Source organism: Mesocricetus auratus, unplaced genomic scaffold (assembly GCF_017639785.1).
Source record: "Mesocricetus auratus isolate SY011 unplaced genomic scaffold, BCM_Maur_2.0 Super-Scaffold_100676, whole genome shotgun sequence".
Lineage (NCBI taxonomy): Eukaryota > Metazoa > Chordata > Mammalia > Rodentia > Cricetidae > Mesocricetus > Mesocricetus auratus.
Genome location: NW_024429266.1, coordinates 159,267,753 through 159,281,789, shown reverse-complemented (window position 1 = coordinate 159,281,789; position 14,037 = coordinate 159,267,753). Strand labels below are relative to the sequence as shown.

The following is a 14,037-nucleotide window of genomic DNA, read 5'->3' as shown; positions in this document are numbered from 1 at the left end:
GAGTACAGTACTAACCTCAGTTAATGATAATGGACAGTATTAACCTTGCACTCATGAATTGTGACAAGTATGCTGCACTCATATGAGATGATAGCAGGGGCGGAAGCTCTGTGTGGAAGGAATATCGAGGAACTCTTACTATCATCTCAATATTTTTTCTGTAAATCTAACACAATCCTAAAATAAAAAGCTTATTTTTAAAAAGTAATGAGGAATTGGCTTCAAGTACAAAACTGTCTTCCTTAAATGAGTAGCATCTTCAGCTCTGTCTCACTTGGCACTTGCAACTCTTTAGAGAGTTTTATACCTACTAGTAACTTCCACCCTCTACTCCAAAATGCTAAGTAGCCTGGACTGTAATATAGGAACCAGCCACCTCTTTGTGTGTGTGTATGGGGTGCTCACCCATGAATGTGTATATGAAGGCTAGGGGACAACATGGGTGTCTCCCTCAGTGTTTTTCTACCTTATTTTTAAAATTAGTATATTACTATTATTATTTTATTTAAATTAGAAACAACCTGCTTCAGACGTCAATCCTAGCTCCCTGTCTCTCCCCTAATCCCCTGCTCCCCACCAAACAGCCCCAACCCTCCCTCCTCCACCCTCCCCCCCCAGAGAGGGTGGGGCCCTACATGGGGGATCTCTAAAGTCAGTCATATCATCCAGGGCAGGGCCTAGGCCCTCCCTAATATGTGTAGGCAGAAAGAACATCCCTCCATGTGGAATGAGCTCCCAAAGTTCATTCGTATGCCAGGGATAAATAATGATCTACTACCAGGGGTCAAATAGACTGTGGAGGCCTCCTCACTGACACCCACATTCAGGGGGTCTGGATAAGTCCCATGCTGGCCTCTCAGCCATCAGTCTGGGGTCCATGAGCTCCCCCTTGTTCAGGTCAACTGTCTCTGTGGGTTTCACCAGCCTGGTCTTGACCACTTTGCTCATCACTTCTCCCTCTCTGCCACTGGGTTTCAGCAGTTCAGTTCAGTATTTAGCTATAGGTGTCTGCCTCTGCTTCAGCCACTGGATGAAGGTTTTAGGATGGCATATAAGGTAGTTATCAATCTCATTATTGGGAAAGTGCATTTAAGGTAGCCTCTCACTGTTGTGTAGATTTCCATTTGGTGTCATCCTTGTAGATCTCTGGAAATTTCCCTAGTGCCAGATCTCTCCTCACACCTATAATGGCTCCCTCTATTATGGCATCTCTCATCCTGCTCTCCTCTATTCCTTCCCCAACTCAACCTTCCTGCTCTTCTTCCCCTCTTTTTCTCCCAGCAACCCCTCCCCTCCCCTCATGCTCCTAATCCACTCAGGAGATCCTGTCCCATTCCCCTTCTCTGGAGTACTGTGCATATCTCTCATAGGGCACTCCCTGTTTCCAAGACCCTCTGGCAGTGTGATTGTAAGCTGACAACTCCCGGCTCCATGTCTAAAATAATATATGAATACATACCATATTTGTCTTTTTGTGACAGGGTTACCTCTTGGGATGGTTTCTTCTAGTGTCATTCATTTGCCTGCAAATTTCAAGATTCCATTATTGTTTTTTTCCCTTGAATAGTACTCCATTGTGTAAATGTACCACATTGTCTCTATCCACTCTTCAGTTGAGGGGCATCTAGGTTGCTTCGAGGTTCTGACTATTACAAATAATGCTTCTATGAACATAGTTGAACAGATGTCCTTATTATATGAATGTGCATCTTTTGGGTATATGCTTAAGAACGGAATTGCTGGATCTTGTGGTAGACTGATTCCTATTTTCCTTAGGAATCTCCATACTGATTTCCAGAGTGGCTGTACAAGTTGGCACTCACACCAGCAGTGGAGGAGTGTTCCCTTTCTCCACATCCTCTCCAGCATAAATGGTCATTGGTGTTTTTGATTTTAGCCATTGTGACAGCAGTAAGATGATCTCTCAGAGTTGTTTTGATTTGCATTTCCCTGTTGGCTAAGGATGTTGAACACTGTCTTAAGTGTCTCTCAGCCACTTTAGACTTCTCTATTGAGAATACTCTATTTAGTTCTGTACCCCATTTTTTAGTTGGATTATCTGGTGTTTTGGAGAATAGCTTCTTCAGTTCTTTGTGAACTTTGGAGATCAGCCCTCTGTAAGATGCGGGGTTGGTGAATATCTTTACCCATTTTGTGGACTGCCTTTCTGTCTTGTTGACTGTGTACTTTGCCTTACAGAAGCTTCTCAGTTTCAGGAGGTCCCATTTACTAATTGTCAATCTCACTGTCTGTGCTACTGGTATTATGATCAGGAAGAGGTCTCATGTACCAGTTTGTACAAGGGTACTTCCCACTTTCTCTTCTAAGAAGTTCAGTGTGACTGGATTTATGTTGAGGTCTTTTATCCATTTAGACTTAAGTTTTGTGCATGGTGATAGATATGGTTCTATCTGCAGCTTTCTACATGCCAGCATCCAGTTATGCCAGCACCATTTGTTGAAGATTCTTTCTTTTTTCATTGTATAGTTTTAGCTTCTTTGTCAAAGATCAGGTGTTCAAAGGTATGTGAGTTAATATCAAGGTCTGCAATTCGATTCCATCGGTCTACCTGTCTATTTTTGTGCTAATACCAAGCTATTTTCAGGATTATACCTCTATAGTAGATCTTGACGTCAGGCATGGTAATGCTTCCTGAAGATCCTTTACTGTATAGGGATGTATTGGCTATCCTAGGTCTTTTGTTTTCCCATATAAAGTTGAGGACTGTTCTTTCAAGGTCTGTGAAAATTGTGCTGGGTCTTTTGATAGGGCTTGCATTGAATCTGTAGATTGCTTTTGGCAAGGTTGACATTTTTACTTTGTTGACCCTACCTATCCAAGAGCATGAGACATCTTTCCATTTTCTGGTATCTTCTTTAATTTCTTTCTTTAAAGACTGAAAGTTCTTGTGTATAGGTATTTCACCTGGTTGGCTAGCATTACCCCAAGATATTTCATTTTGTTTGTGGTTATTTTAAAAAAGATGATATTTCTCTTGTTTCTTTCTCAGCACATTATATATATATGTATATATATATATAATGTAGGGATGCTGATTTTTTTTGAGTTAACCTTGTATCCTGCCACTTTGCTGAAGGTATTTATCAACTGTAGGAGTTCCCTGGTAGAATTCTTTGGGTCACTTATGTGGACTATCATATCATCTGCAAATAGTGAAAGTTTGACCTCTTCCTTTCCAATTTGTATCCCTTGATCTTCTTTTGTTGTGTTATTGCTCTAACAAGAACTTCAAGCACAATATTGAAGAAATATGGAGAGAGTGGACAACCTTGTCTTGTTCCTGATTTTAGAGGAATCACCTTGAGTTTCTCTCCATTTAGTTTGAGGTTTGCTGTATATTGCTTTTATTATGTTTAGGTATGTTCCTGTTATCACTGATCTCTCCAAGACCTTTATTATGAAGGGGTATTGAATTTTTTTTTACCCTTTTATTTTTTTATTTTATTTTCCAGTTTAAATTAAGATAAGAAACAAGGTTGCTTCACAAGTCAGTTCCAGGTCCCTCTCCCTTTCCCTCCCCTCCTCCCGTGCCCTCCCCCCAACCCCCCCATTATCCCCTCATTCCCCTAGGGAGGGTGAGGCCCTCCATGGGGCTGTCCATAGTCTGTCATTTCATATAGGGCAGGGCCTAGACCCTTCCCCAAGAGTTCTGGGTGAGAGTGCACCTCACATTGTTCTATGGGAGTCCAAAGTCCGTGTGTATACTCGGGATGGGTACTGATGTGCTGCCCAAGGCTCAATAGATTACCTAGGCCTCCTCACTGACAACCAGATTCAGGGGGTCTTGATCAGTCCCATGCTGGATTCCCAGGCTGATGCCTGGGATTCAAGAGTTAATCTTTGTCTGGTCAGCTGTTTCTGGGGGGTTAAACCAGCCCAGTCTTAATCCCTTTGATCATCAGTCCTCCCTCTCTGTTACTGGCTTTCTTGAGTTCAGCTCAGTACTTAACCGAGGGAGTTTGCCTCTTCTTCGATCAGCCACTAAATAAAGTTTCTGTTTCCCAGATTCTCTGGCCATAGGATTGTAGGCTGGCACGCCCCAGATCTATGTCTAAAATCCATATATGAGAGAGTACATGCCATGTTTCTCTTTTTGTGACTGGGTTACCTCACTCAGGATGGTTTCTTCTAGTGTCATCCATTTGCCTGCGAATCTCATGATTCCATTGTTTTTTTCTGCTGAATAGTACTCCATTGTGTAAATGTACCACATTTTCTCTATCCACTCTTCGGTTGAGGGACATCTAGGTTGCTTCCAAGTTCTGGCTATTACAAATAAAGCTGCTATGAACATAGTGTAACAGACATCTTTGTTGTATGGATGGGCATCTTTTGGATATATGCCTAAGAGTGGAGTTGCTGGGTCTTGTGGTAGGTTTATTCCCATTTTTCTGAGGAATCTCCATACTGCTTTCCAAAGTGGCTGAACCAGTTGGCACTCCCACCAGCAATGGAGGAGTGTCCCCCTTTCACCACATCCTCTCCAGCATAAATTGTCATTGGTGTTTTTGATTTTAGCCATTCTGACAGGAGTGAGATGGTATCTCAGAGTTGCATTTCCCGGATGGCTAAGGATGTTGAGCACTTTCTCAAGTGCCTCTCAGCCATTTTAGACTCCTCTATTGAAAACTCTCTATTTAGTTCTGCAGCCCACTTTTTATTTGGGTCCTTTGATGTTTTGGAGACTTGCTTCTTGAGTTCTTTGTAAATTTTGGAGATCAACCCTCTGTCAGATGTGGAATTAGTGAATATTTTTTCCCATTCTGTGGGCTGCCTTTTTGTCTTGCTGACTGTGTCCTTTGCCTTACAGAAGCTTCTCAGTTTCAGTAGGTCCCATTTATTAATTGTTGATCTCACTGTCTGTGCTACTGGTGTTATGTTCAGGAAGCTGTCTCCTGTACCAATTCATTCAATTTTATCAAAGGCTTTTTCAGCATTTACCAAGATGATCATGTGGCTTTTCTTTTTCAGATGTATGATTCAGATGGTGTATGATTTTTCTGATGTGCTCTTGGATTCGAATTGCCAGTATTTTATTGAGTATTTTTGCATCAATGTTCATGAGGGATATTGGTCTGTAGTTCTCTATCTTAATTGTGTCTTAGTTGGGTATCGAGGTAATTGTAGCATCATAAAGTGTTTGGCAATGATCCTTCTGCTTATATTGTTGTGCAACAATTTGGAGAGTATTAGCTGTTCTTTGAATTGCTGATAGAATTCTGTGCTGAAACCCTCTGACCCTGGCCATTTTTGTTTGGAAGACTTTTGATGATTATTTCTATTTCTTAGGTCTATTTAAATTGTTCATCTGTTCTTGATTTAATTTTGGTAAGTGATATCTATCAAAAAATTGTCCATTTCCTGTAAATTTTTGAATTTTGTGGAGTACAGGTTTTCAAAGTATGACCTGATGATTTTCTAGATTTCCCCAGTTTCTGTTGTTATTTCCTCTTTTTCATTTCTGACTTTGTTATTTTGCATGTTCTCTCTCTGCCTTTTGGTTATATTTGATAAAGGTTTGTCTATCTTGTTGATTTTCTCAAAGAATCAACTCTTGTTTCATTGATTATTTGTATTGTTTTCTTTGTTTCTACTTTATTGATTTTAGTTTTCAGTTTGATTATTTCCTGGTGTCAACTCCTCTGGGGTGTGTTTGCTTCTTTTTGTTCTAGAGCTTTCAGGAGTTCTGTTAACTCTATAGTGTTGGTTTTTCCAGTTTCTTCATGTAGACACTTAGTGCTATGAAATTTCCTCTTAGAACTGCTTTTTGAGTGTCCTATAGATTTGGGTATGCTGTGTCTTCATTTTCACTGAATTCTAGGAAGTCTTTGATTTCTTTATTTCTTCCTTTACCCAGGATTGATGCAATTGAGCATTGTTCAATTTCCATGAGATTGTGGGGTTTCTGCAATTTGTGTTGTTATTGAATTCTAATTTTAAGCCATGGTGGTCTGATAAGATAGAGGAGTTATTCCAATTTTTGTATCTGTTGATGTTTGCATTATTGCCAAGTATATGGTCAATTTTAAAGAAGGTTCTATGTGGTGCTGAGAAAAAGGTATATTCTTTTGTGTTTGGATGGGATGTTCTATAGATGTCTGTTAAACCCAATTGGATCATAACTTCTATTAGTTCCTTTGTTTCTTTGCCAAGTTTCTGTCTGGTAGTCCTGTCCAGTGGTGAGAGTGGGATGCTGAAGTCTGCCACTCTAAATGTGTGGGGTTTAATGTGTGATTTGATTTTTGGTAATGTTTCTTTTACGGATGTGCATGCCTTTGTATTTCGGGCATAGATGTTCAGAGTTGAGACCTCATCCTGATGGATTTTTCCTGTGATGAACATGAAATGGCCTTCTTAATATCTTTTGTTTGATTTTAGTTTGAAGTATAATTTGTTAGATATTAGGATAGCTATACCAGCTTGCTTCTTAAGTCCATTTGATGGGAAAAAATCTTTTCCTAACCCCTAACTCTAAGGTAATGTCTGTATTGGAAGGTGAAATGTGTTCCTTGTATGCGGCACAAGGATGGATCATGTCTTCATATCCATTCTGTTATCCTGTGTCTTTTTATAGGTGAGTTAAGACCATTGATATTGAGGGATGCTAATAACTATTGATTTTTTTTGTTTGTTTTCGATTCATTTTTGATGGTGGTATTATGTGTGAGATTTTCTCCTATTTCTGGCTTTTGGTAAAGTGAGATTATCTATTGCCCATGTTTTTTTGAGTGTAGTTAATTTCCTTGGGTAGTAGGCTTCCTTCCAGAAATTTTTGTAGGGCTGGATTAGTGGATATATATTGAATAAATCTGGTTTTATCATGGAATATCTTGTTTACTCCATCTAGAGTGATCGAGAGTTTGCTGGTTATAGTACTCTAGGCTGGAGTCTGTGGTCTCTTAGTGTTTGTAGTACATGTATTTAGGACCTTCTGCCTTTCAGAGTTTCCATGGAGAAGTCAGGTGTAATTCTGATAGGTTTGCCTTTATATGTTACTTGGCCTTTTTCCTTCGCTGCTCTTAATATTCTTTCTTTATTCTGTATGTTTGATGTTTTGATTATTATATGGGTAGGGGACTCCTTTCTTTGGTCCAGTCTATTTGGTGTTCAGTAAGCTTCTTGTGCTTACATAGGCATGTCCTTCTTTAGATTTGGAAAGTTTTCTTCTATGATTTTGTTGAATATGTTTTCTGCACCTTTGAGCTGGGTTTCTTTGCCTTCTCCTATACATATCATTCTTAGGTTTGGTCTATTTCACAGTGTCCCATATTTCCTGGATATTTTGGTTTAAGGAATTGTTGGATTTAAAATTTTCTTTGGTCAATGCATCTATTTCCTTTAGTTTATCTTCAGCTCCTGAGATTCTGTCTTCCATTCTGTAGTTCTTGATCATTTACTCAGCTTTTCTGTTTCCAGCATTCCCTCAGTTTGTGTTTTCTCTATTGTCTCTATTTTGGTTTTCAAATCTTGAACTGTTTGCATGTTTCATTCAATTGTTTTTCTTGGCCTTCTTTAGTAGATTTGTTGATTTCTTGAATTTTGGGGCTTGTTTTTTTCTTCTATTTCTTTAAGGGATTTTCTCATATCTTCTTTGAGGGCATGCATCATTTTCATGAGGTTGTTTTGAAGGGTCATTCCCTTCTGTTTCATCTGTGTTGGTATGTTCAGGTCTTGTTGGTATAGAGTCCGTAGACTCTGATGGGGTCATATTGGTTTTTCTGTTGTTGACTGTGTTTTTATATTGCTGTCTTCCCATCCCTTTTTCCAGTGGGAGCTCCTGGCGTCTCTTCCTCTTCTGGTAGGTATGTGTCTAAGGTTCTCTTCCAGAGGGTTCAAGCAGATACAATATTCCAATGTGTCTCACGATGGGTGCAGGAGGGTCTAAGACACTCTAGGCAAGGAGTGGGCCCAGAAAGATCCAAACAGGGAGATGTAGGGAGTTGGGGCCCCAAGCAGAGCCCACACTCACCTGAGAGTAGAGGGGGGGGACCAAGACTGAGTTGTGTTCAGACTCAGAGTGGTCTTTTCTGGTGTGGCAGGTCCATTCTAGGCTTGGAGCAGGCCAGGAAGATGGAAGCAGAGGGATGCTGGGAGTTGGGACCCTGGGCAGAGCCCACACTCACCTCAAGCAAAGGGCAGGGGGAGGGGCAAAGTTAGTATATTAGTGTTCCTACTATTACTACTGTTTATCTCTGTGTGTGATAGGGTGATGTGTGTGAGTGTAGGTGATTGCTACTGTGTGTGGAACTCAGAGGACAACATTTTGGATTCAGTTCTCTCCTCCCATCCTGGGTTCTAGAAATCAAACATGGGTCTTCAATCTTGAATTACAAGGACTTTTACCCTCTAAGCCAGTGCTTATCAATCTACAGGTCAACCTTTTTGGAGTCTAATGACCCTTTCACAGGGGTCATGTAAGACCATCAGGAAATACAGATATTTACAATGTGATTCATAACAGTAGCAAAATTACAGTTATGAAGTAGCAATGAAAGTAATTTTGTGGTTGTGGGTCTCCACAACACAAGGAACTATATTAAAGGGTCACAGCATTAGGAAGGTTGAGAGCCACTGCTCTAAGTCATTGCCCTGACCTCACCTTATTTGTTGAGATAATGTTCCTCTCACCAAGCCTCAAGCTCATTGATTCAGCTAGACTCGATAGCCATTAAGTGCCAGGGATGCCACTGCCTTTGTTACCCCCGGAGCACTGCCCCCATGCACATTGCTTTCCTTGGTTTTTAAAGTTGTTTTTTTTTTAACATGGGTTTTCTATATGGAGTCAAAGCTGGGTATTTATGCTTGCATGGAAAGTACTTTATCAATTGAGTCATTTTCTTAGCCCTGGAACTAATCACCTCTTCAGCTACAACATACAAACACAGAGCAAGGAAAATGGAATGGGTTGGAAAACCTGTAGATTAACCAGGCCAAGGAGCTGATTTTACTTAATGTTAAAAGTGCCAGCCATCCACAGTAGCTTCAGACCTTTCTTTCTGGTCTTCAGGTATTGGGCAGATATGTAGGCCTAGCAATGATTGCTCTGACAATGAAAGGTATGTAAATCATAAAGTCTTTGTTACAGGTTTCTGCCAAGTATATAAAAGACCCTTGGGATCCACTTAGAAAACATGACTTTTGGTTAGCCATTCACTAATCTATTTCATGACATAGAAGTGGCATTTGGTTCCCCAGAAGTAATCAGACACTAAGAAAAATCCTTTGGAAGTTGGATGTTATGAAGCTAGCTTCACTGTGTGCTCCATCAATATATCTCAACTCAAAATTGTCATCATTTATTCATGAATTCTCAGCCAGCTAAGCAGTTATGCTAAGGCATAGGTACTTCCAAAGTTTTTTCCTTAATAATTAGCAGTGTCTGACATGACAGTGGGTGTGTACTGCAGCCAATAAAGACTCAAATTTGAAGTTCCTTATTATAGAAATCATGCGATTGTCCTCCTAGAAAAAAAGACTATATTCTATCATCACTATTTAATTTCTGCCTCAAACATATTGACCTCAAACTTTCCATGGTAATAGCATTTTGCATCCAAAAATGTCATAAGTAGAATAAAACATTTCTTATTAAAGCTTGTATTTCAAGCTCCTTACCACAAAAGTACTTCTTTAGGACATGGGGAAATAGTTCAGTCATTAAAGTATTTGCCATACAAGTGTGAAGACTCAATTTTGATTCTCCCTGAGCCCATATATGAAAGCCACAATAGAAGCAAGTACCTGTAATTCCAGCTACTTGGAAAGGTAGAGATAAGGGCACTCCTTGGACTTGCTGACCATTCTTGCTAAATAAGTGAGTTCCAGGTTCAGGAGAGACTCTCAAAAACTTAAGGTGAAAAGGGACTGAGGAAGACACTTAGTGTTGACCTTTGGCTTACACACACACACACACACACACACACATAGGTACGTGTACCTGTACAAACAATACACACACAATCATAGGTATGTGTACCTACACACACACACACACACACACACACACACTCAAGAAAAAAATGGTTATTTTACTAGAAACAATCCAATAAGAGATGAGATGTTTGGAAGGAATGAAATGCATACCAATAGATTCTATTTTTCTCTTTTTCTTTTTTTGAAACAGGGTCCCAAGTAACCCTGGCAAGACTGGAAATTTTTAGCCAGCTCAGGGTACCTTAGAACTTTTGACTTTTCTGCCTCCAACTCCTGAGTTCTGAGATTATAGGCATGCAAAACAACATCCAATTGCACCCAGAGAGTCTCAACTGTGGATTTAATCTTTGTCAACCAAAATTACTCAAGAGAATAATTTCATCTGTAGTGATGATGTAGACATTTTTTTCTTGACATTATTCCCTAAACATCACTGTAGACTGTATCACATAGCACTTATAATTAGATTAGGTTCTGTAATTAACAATATAATGATGGTTTAAAGGATGCAGATTGAGATTCAAAGGTTAGAGGCAAACACCACATAATAGTTGTATAAAGGACTTAAGCAACATCCATGGATTTGGGTACCCTCAGTGGTCCTGAACCAACCCCAATGAACATACTGAGGAACAACTTTGGTTCTTTCTCTGATTTTCAAGGGCTCTTTTCAATAGACCCTTATGTTACTAATGAAGCATAAGAATTCTTATTTTTATTCAGTGTTACAGTACTTTAAAAACCTTTCCATATTTGGTGTGTTTAACTATGTAAAGATGTGTTGCATTTGTTTCACTTGCTTGTCTAAGGTACCTGATTGGTCTAATAAACAGCTAAATGGTCAATAGTTAGGGAGTAGAGGGATGAATAGACAAGGCTGGTGGCCAGAGAGAATAAATAGGAGAAGAAATCTAGGCTTGAAAGAAAGAACAAGAGAGGAAGTGAAAGTAAAATATACAGAAGGAAAGAAAAAGTAAAATGCCCAGAGGCAAAAGGTAGATAAAGAGAAACAGGTTAATTCAAGTTAAAAGAGCTCTAGCCAGAAGCAAGCTTAAGCTAGGCCAAGCATTCAAAGCTAGTAAGTCTCCATGTCATGATTTGGGAGCTACTTGGAGTCTCAAAAGAAAAAGACTGGCACAAGGGAATGATGGTGTTATTCACTGACTTTAAGCAGGAAAATTTTAAAAAATTACAAGCAAACCCAAATCAAATAAACCAAAAAGTCATCAATAAAACAAAGCAAACAACAAGAATAATGTCTGCCATACAGTCCTTGATACACGGGGCAGGAGCACCAGGGGCTTTATATGCAAATCACTCAGGCTCTCCCATTTTCTGTGAATTGATGAAGAACCAAGAACTGTGATTTCCACACCTCTTCCTACTTTTTCAACAGCATTAAGAAATTATATTCTAGAGCATCAGACGGATAGTATGATGACAATGTTTTAAATAAGAAAATAATGTTAATAATTTACTGAGACATTTCTTTGCCTGAAACACATAAATGCATTGGAGTCAGTCCTCCTTATGAGACAGTTGCTATCAGTATTATTTACATGTTGTAAAGTTTATCAACTCATTGAAGATCACAACGTTTGGGTCGCCAAGCCACCCTGGGTTTATGATTCCCTGCAACCATTCTTAGCACTTAGCACAGGCTGTACTCAGGTTAGGATTTATAACAGTGCAAGCACACCCAGGCAAAAATTGGGGCTCTGGGATGTACAGAGAGGAGATCATGCACAGACCCCCAAGAGTGTTCTTACAGTTCCATCATACAGGATGTGCTAATCCCCCAGGCAGAAGAGATGACAGTGTATGGAAAATGCCAGATTCCCTGAATGAGATTAGGGCTCAACCTAAGCCAACTTGTTCAACCCAGAAACCGATGCCTCAGTGGGATACTTTTTGTTAGGTCTGGTGGTACACATCCTCCCTAAATTCAAGTTCATGTGTGATATTCAGAGGCCAGGGCTTCCTAAATACATCAGTTTCAGGATGCTATGAACATGTTCCCTACAACCACCTAACTAGTGCACCCCAAAGTTGCACTTGACTCTGGCTCTTCTACCTCCTCTAGTCTACCATTCTGTTTAGACTGTATGAGGAGAAACTAAGTAGACTGTGAGGAGAAGGTTGGGTGTGTAATTAAGTGGTAGAGAGCATGTTGAGCATGTATGAGCTTTGTGTTCAGTCCCCTGTACCCCAACCTTCAGTGACAGAGTATATGGCTGTCAAAAGCTTAGAGTGATGACAAGTGAGTGCTAAACAATTTTCATATTTTGCCCTAAATAACAAGCAAGGTTTGTGAGGGAGTTACAGAGCTATGAGTCTATTACAAACTTCCAAAGATTAAATTGGAATTTTACCTCATTGAAGCATCGCTTTATAAAATTAATTTGATAATAAATATATTTAACAATAACTTCAAACTTTGATTAATATGTGATAAATATATGGCAATAATCTTTATATATCGAGAAAGATAAAATCAAATGTGTTAGGCAAAATTATTTTTCCTTTAGTCACAATTTGTAGTATCTATACATTAAAATATTTCATAAGATCAGAATAATGATACAAAAGTCAATTTTATGTAAAAATAAAGATTAATTTAAAGATAGAGCATACAACGTGATCTGTGGGAAAAATACAACAGAAAGTATAAGGTGAACAGAAAATAAGTATTACTTTGTATTTAATTTATATGAAATATTTTAAGGGAGCATGATCAATGAATTCAATTAAGGGAATTATAGTCCTAAGATTCACTAGCAGAGAGCATCACCACCATTATTTAAGTTTGCACATACATCTTTATCCCAGGAAAAATGCAGGAATCTTCAAACATCAGTAACGGCATCAGATTATGTCAAATGGTGCAAAATCTCTCTTAAAAATCGATTGCAAAATGTCTGTCATCATCATTGCAAAAAGCATAACAAAGTTCATGCATTCAAAATGTTGAGCACTTATTTATTCATATGCTTTGCTTGCTGTTTGTCCTTAGGGAACATGAACCGCTGAATCTGAACCATCAAACAGCATACACAGGAGGGAAACAAGTGGCAAGCAGGGTGTTTGCTTTCCAGATCACTCTTGCAAAGGTTGCAAGCTTTGGCTGAAGAGGAGAAAGATGTCTGCTTTGGGCCTTACATCCTAGAACAACAGAGAAATCAATTCTATGTTCAGTATCTAGAAGTGAGGGACAGGAAAGCTCCCACTTAGACACTATTTCTAAATCAAGCTAATTTTCTGCATGGGGAGAGGAATCTTTGATTCACTGGTGGGGGTCCTGATCTCCCTGTCTCTCTCCGTTTCTGTCTCTGTCAGTCTGTTTGTCTCTCTCCCACTCCTATGCATTGTGCTTTGTTCTTTTAAAAATATTGCATATGAAAAATGAGGGTTTAATAGGTATAGGCATGTAGAAAATCAATTATTAATTAATCAAATACTTTTAGGCATTTAGCAGCTCAGCTACCATACTCCTGAATTTGCTTATATTTTACAAGGCTCGGTGATGAGCAATAGTTATCTTAGGTGCTGAGGAGATGGCTCAGTATGTAAAGTGCTTGCCATGCAGGATGAGGCCCTGAGCATAGATTCCCAGCACCCACATAATTACCAGAAGTGGGAGTCTGCCACCGTCAAAGTGGGGAGGTGGAGAATCCAGGGAGTTTCCTGGAGAGCCAGTCTAACCAGTGGTTGAGCTCTGGTTTAGGAAGAGATCCTGTCTAGAAGAAACAAGGAAGAGAGAGCCATCACTGACTTCTCACATATCACACACACACTCACAGGCATGCACATCCACACACACACACACACACACACACACACACACACACACACACACACACACACACTTTGAAAGAAAAATTGTTCTTCAGCGGGAGCTGTCCTTACCAATCAAAGGAAAGACAAACTGTTAGTTTCCTGACGCTTAACTTTCTCTACCTCCCACAAGTTTCTCCCACCACCCTCCCAGATTGACAGGTAGGTATTTGAGTGGGAACTTGGTATAAGAAGGAACTCACAAGGAAGTACATTCTTGTATAACTTCAGAACAAACCACCATCACAC

General features: G+C 39.5%; 1 long non-coding RNA gene across 2 annotated transcripts in view; it reads right to left on the bottom strand.

Annotated features, from left to right (window-relative positions):
- Positions 1–12,395: 12,395 nt before the first annotated feature.
- Positions 12,396–14,037, bottom strand: part of LOC110341078 — a 235,200-nt gene continuing 233,558 nt past the window's right edge. For both annotated transcript variants that reach the window (XR_002382971.1, XR_002382972.1), the window contains 2 exons: positions 13,583–13,691; positions 12,396–13,116 (listed from right to left, as the gene is read on the bottom strand). This is a non-coding gene — a long non-coding RNA (uncharacterized LOC110341078). The remainder of the gene's footprint in view (positions 13,117–13,582; positions 13,692–14,037) is intronic.